Source organism: Arvicanthis niloticus, chromosome 2, assembly GCF_011762505.2.
Source record: "Arvicanthis niloticus isolate mArvNil1 chromosome 2, mArvNil1.pat.X, whole genome shotgun sequence".
Taxonomy (NCBI): Eukaryota; Metazoa; Chordata; class Mammalia; order Rodentia; family Muridae; genus Arvicanthis; species Arvicanthis niloticus.
This window is the reverse complement of record NC_047659.1, coordinates 55,636,980-55,643,096: the sequence shown is the minus strand read 5'-3', so window position 1 is coordinate 55,643,096 and position 6,117 is coordinate 55,636,980.

Genomic DNA, 6,117 nt, shown 5'->3' with positions numbered 1-6,117 from the left:
GAAAATATACATTCAGTCCTATGCCTATTTTGTTGTACAGCTGGTTTGTTCTAGGTTGAAGGACTAGCAACACAATAGATGCAAATAGTCAAGGAATAAGCAAGACAGTAAACACAAATAGTCAAAGAACAAGCAAGGCAATAAACAATATTCTGTGAACACTCCCGTGATCACTGTTTCTAAGGGCTTATCAGGATGACCAAAATATCTGAGCCAACTTCCCTGTCCTAGCCCAAGGTCATTTTCCTGTCTGAAACCTACTTCCTTGTTCTAACCTAATATTTAGATTCCTGCCTGAAATGACTTCTTTGTTCTAGCCTAATGTCAGATTCCTACCTGAAGCCCACTCCCTTGTTCTTGGCCCATGTCAGATTCTTGCCAAGGAGCCTCAAAGGCTCTCCACCTCTCCCCCTTTTTTTAAAAACAGTTTTAAAAATACTTATTTTATGTATGTGCCTGGTGCCCACAGAGGTCATAAAAGCATGTTGAATTCCCTAGAAGCGGAGGTATAGATGGTTTGAGTCAACCATGTGAGTGCTAGGAACTGAACCCAGGTCCTCTGTCGGAACAACAAGTGCTCTTAACTACAGAGCCATCTCTCCAGGACCAGGACTCCCTTTCTTACACACATCTCAGAGCCTGAAGAAACAGAGACTACAACAAGGAACATGTGCTTGGCATGTTGTTGCAGCTTGGCTTAGCATGTACAGCCCACCAAGTCCATAGTATCTGCAAGAAGAGGTCTCATGCATCCTATCGATGTGATCAATTGAGCTAAAATTGACTTCATGAAGTACATAGAGTGGACGGAGACGCTAATGGCCGAGTGACGAGAACTCTGTTTATTCACTCTAACCCCAGTTGTTCCTAGCGTGTAGTTTTTCCCAGTGATCCTTTTCAAGAGAATTCTTTTGTCTGTAAAATTCAACATCATATATTTCAAATGAACCAAACAAAATCATATGCATGTAATATCAACATTTGTCAGTAAAATAAAAAAAAATACTCCAAATTGTGTCAGAGACAGTGACATTTAGCGAGTATTCCACAGCAATTTTACACTTTTCTACTCCTCCTGTTAGTGTAAGCAAGACTATTTCTACAAGTGATGTTTTCTGCTTCTGCAAACCAGATATAGTTCTCCAGCCTTTCCTGCTGAGGAGGCTGCGATCGACTTTTCGGAGCCACCCTTGTCCCTGGCCCTGTCTGGGTGAGTCACTCTGGTCATGCTCGGTGAAGGAGAAGTAAAATCTTACTGTGGGAAGGTATGAAGGTTTAGAATTGATGTGCTAATGTAGTGTATTAATAGGTGAATAGAAAAATTGGGGAAAAACAGGCGATTCACAGAAGAAAGGGTAATGACTAGTAAATATATGGAATGATTGACAAATGGAAGAATTATTAAAATATTTTGACCAGTATGATAGAAAACTTGGAAGATGTTTGTACCCTGAGTCTATGACATTGAATGAGTATGAACCAGATGTTTTTACACTAGAAACTGTTCCAGAAATAAACCCAGATCTGTTTGAAGGACACTTATAACACATAACATACAATACACACAGTACACACACACACACAGAGTACACACAGTACACACAGTATACACACACACACACCATCATAGTGTACACACACAAAGCATGATACATGTTTGAACAATGAATATGATATAATATGATATTCATAGCTTTTTCAGAAAGGAAAAAAATCCTATCTAAATGTTTACTAATAAATACTTAAAATTATATTAATTTCACTTTATATGATGCTATTAAAATATTATAGAACAATAGGAAAAAAGTTTAATTTTAGGTAGTAGTGATTTGGAGCCTTCAAGACACCATGTTAGATGAAGACTCAAGTTACAAAAGGTTATTTTTTACTTGTTTTGAGTAATTGAGACAGATTTTCACACAGTAGCCCAAATTGGCCTGAAAACCCTTGTCACCCAGCCTGGCCTCAATCTGGAGCCAATTTCCTTTCAAGAGCTGGGATTCCTGGCATAAACCATAAATTCAGAAAAAAACCAAACCATACCAAACCAAACCATTTCTCAGTGTTTCTTCAAGGCAGCTAATCTTTGTAATTACTATATACACGTAAAGAGAGACTTGCTTATGTTTTAGGTTGTAGGTAGGAATCTGAGAACCAAAGGCCTCTTGGGCTGGTTTAACTTTACTTCTTATGTTGAAGTCTATTTATTAATTGTATTTTAAAAAAGATTTTATTTTTATTTTATGTGCATGGGTGTTTTGCCTGAATGAATGTCTTGCATTGCATCTTGAGTGCCATGCAGTCCCTACGAAGGCTAAAAGAGAGTGTTGGATTCTAAGGGACTGGAGTTACAGACAGTTGTAAGCTGCCATGTAGGTGCTGGAATTTGAACCTGAGTCTACTCTAGAAGAGCAGCCAGTGGCTCCCCTTGTGTTGGATTTTGTAACAAGCCTATGTTCATGTATTACCTGTGCATTTAGGAAATTAGAGATGGGTCAAGAAAATGAAAATACTCTTTTAGTGGAAGAAAAAAAAAAAAAAGGATGAGGATCCGTTTCCTGGTTTGTATCACAGATAGAACCTTCTATCTGGGTCTAGGCTAGCATTCTCGCTCTACATCAATGAACTAGTCACCTCTCCAAACCCCACCTCCTAACAGTATCTGTCACATGGGATTAGGATTTCAATGGATAAAACTGGTGTGTGTGTGTGTGTGTGTGTGTGTGTGTGTGTGTGAGTGTGTGTGTGTGTGAAAAGGGGCACCAACATTCAGACCACAATTTCTAAAAATAATATCTAGGCAATTGTAAAATTTGAAAACTGTTGCTGATCTTTTGCTATTTCATGGGTTCTCTTTTTAACCCTTCTCCACTCCTTTTCTTCCACCCTTTCGACTGCCTAACCCTGGACAAGGCAGAGAAGAGAATGGAGAGTAAAGGAAAGAGATCCCTGAATAAAGTCAGGGCTCAGAAATGAGTGATTTTATGTCCCATCCAGCAGGGCAGTGAACAGGGTCCAGGGAGATCACCTGAAAGAGAGAATGGGGGAAACAGGTGAATGCAAAGAACCACAATTTGTCTATAGTCTGATCAAATCGCTGATTTTTACTGTTTCACACAAGGGTTATAAACACATAAAGGCAGGATGTGGGGAAGGAGATGACGCAGGAGTGTAGGTGTTCAGTGGGAGTACAGATATCTTCCAGAATAGTGTATCGGCTGGGTGAAGGTTCAGGGAATAGGTCACTATGATTCTATGATTCACTCATTTCTTATCTAAGCTGGTACTATCCACCAAGGCTTCTTCTATCCACAAGGTCTATGACTATTATCCAGGCTGGTAAATTTCCACCAAGGCTATTTGTTTACAAGATCCTATAGCCATCTGTTCAGTGTTTTTCCACAGAGACCAAGACTTTGTGTTTGCAGGCTGACTTAGGCCTATGGCTGATTTTTAGGCCCTCAGTGTATAAGCAAGGCTGCCCTGACAACTTTATTGTTAGACTTCTTCCTGCTGACTAGGGGCATTGAGTTCCTTGGGGCAAGTTTGATCTTTGCCATCAGGATATCCAATTTCTTTCTCTCTCTCTTTCTTTCTTTCTTTCTTTCTTTCTTTCTTTCTTTCTTTCTCTTTTTTTTTTTGCATGACTACTTAACAAACTGAGACAACACCAACTAACACTACCATCACCACCCCACTAATCAACCAACAATTCACTCTGCCTCTTGAGGCCCTAGCATTTATATACTCTCTGAAAAGGCCCCAAATTCCAAATGTCACACAAATGCAGAGTTGCAAAAATCACACCTCTTCTAGAGCACAGTGTAAATCCTATTTAGCTGCTGTGGAAAGTCTGAAGCAGCCCCATATCCCACACCTGGGATTAAAATGAAAACATTCTTATCTTGGTGTGTCCTTTTTTTTTTTTTTTTTTAAGATTTATTTATTTATTTTATGTATATGAGTTCTGTAGCTGTCTTCAGACACATCAGAAGATGACATCTGATCTCATTAAAGATAATTGTGAGCACCATGTGGGTGCTGGGAATTGAACTCAGGACCTACTGGAAGAGCAGTCAATGCTCTTAACCGCTGAGCCATCTCTCTAGCCCTTTATTTCTATGTTTTAAAGAAACCAAAATTGTCACTACATTAAAACAAAACATTCAGTACTTAAACCTTTAATTATACCCTTTTAAAACTAACTAACTAACTACTAACTAAGTTATCTTCCCTTTTTATACTTCTACATTGATTAGGACTTAGCTTATACCCCTAACTTGGGGCATCAGAGTTTAGCTGAGGGTGTTTCTAGCCAAACCACCATACAACCTTTATTCCTCATAGCTGGCATATGGAAACAAGTCTTGAGAGCTGATCTAGGTTCCCCAGTGATACGAATTTAGGTGACATTAAGTAATGATGGAAACCAGGTCTAATGGTATAAGCCTGTAATCCCAGCACTCAGAAGAGTGAGGCAGGCAGCTCTGTCCCCAACCTCCAAGAACCCAGAGGAAGCAGGGATCCCAGGCGCTCGAACTCAGGCAGTATCTTAGGTAAGCAGACAGCAGGGCCCACCCTAAACAGGGAGTAACTGGGAACCAAAAGGACCCAGGAAGTCACTCCCGGCCCGGAACACTGGTTCCTTTCGGTCTGGGCCAGAGCACTGAGCAGATCTTGGGTGGCAGCTCTGCCCCCAACCTCCAAGAACCCAGAGGAAGCAGGGATCTCAGGCGCTCTAACTTGGACAGTGAGTGTCTTAGAAACTAGTTCTCAGATCTGAGGCCTGGATCAGACCTCTGCCAGGTCTGCTGTTGTGTGGACCCCGGATTCCACCTGAGACATACTGGAAGGTCCACTCAATCCAGAGCCACAGAAGAACAAATGAACTCAGAGCTTCAGACAACATATCCGGAGATATTCTAGAGGAGACACTGCAACCAGAACAGCAGACACCTAGCTGGACTACTACCTTGGAGGCACCATATCCTGAGGCATCCTAGAGGTACCACTGTAATCAGTGCAGCTGGAAAAGATCACAGAGACATCTGGACCCCTAGGAGATCAGACACAAGCTAGATAACTAGAAAGACAAGCTTCAGTCAGAGACAGCAAGTACAGGCAGCACTAGAGTTAACCAGATGGCAAAAGGCAAGAGCAAGAACGTAAGCAACAGAAACCAAAGTTACATGGCATCATCAGAACCCAGCTCCCCCATCAGAACAAGCCCTGAACACCCCATCACACCAGAAAAGCAGGAATCAGAATTAAAATCACTTCTCATGATGATGATAGAGGGCTTTAAGAAAGACATAAATAACACTCTCAAAGAACTTAAGGAGAGCACAGGTAGACAGATAGAAACCCTTAAAGAGGAAACACAAAAATCCCTTAAGGAATTGCAAGAAAATGCAACCAAACGGGAAAAGGAATTAAACAGAACCATGCAGGATCTAAAAATGGAAGTAGAAACAATAAAGAAATCACAAAGGGAGACTACCCTGGAGATAGAAAACCTAAAAAGATCAGGAGTCATAAACACAAGTATCACCAACAGAATACAAGAGATGGAAGAGAGAATCTCATGTGCAGAAGATACCATGGAAAACATTGACACAACTGTCAAAGAAAATGCAAAATACAAAAAGCTACTAACCCAAAATATACAAGAAATCCAAGACACAATGAGAAGGCCAAACCTAAGGATAATAGGTATAGATGAGGGAGAAGACTCCCAACTAAAAGGACCAGTAAATATCCTCAACAACATTATAGAGGAAAACTTCCCTAACCTAAAGAAAGAGATGTCCATAAATATACAAGAAGCTTACAGAACTCCAAATAGTTTAGACCAGAAAAGAGATACTTCCCACCATATAATAGTCAAAACATCAAATGTACAAAACAAAGAAAAAATACTAAAAGCAGTAAGGGAAAAAGGCAAAGTAACATATAAAGGCAGACCTATAAGAATTACACCAGACTTCTCACTAGAGACCATAAAAGCCAGAAGATCCTGGATCAACATCATACAGACCCTAAGAGAACACAAATGTCAGCCCAGACTACTATACCCAGCAAAACTGTCAATCATTATTAATGGAGAAACCAAAATAT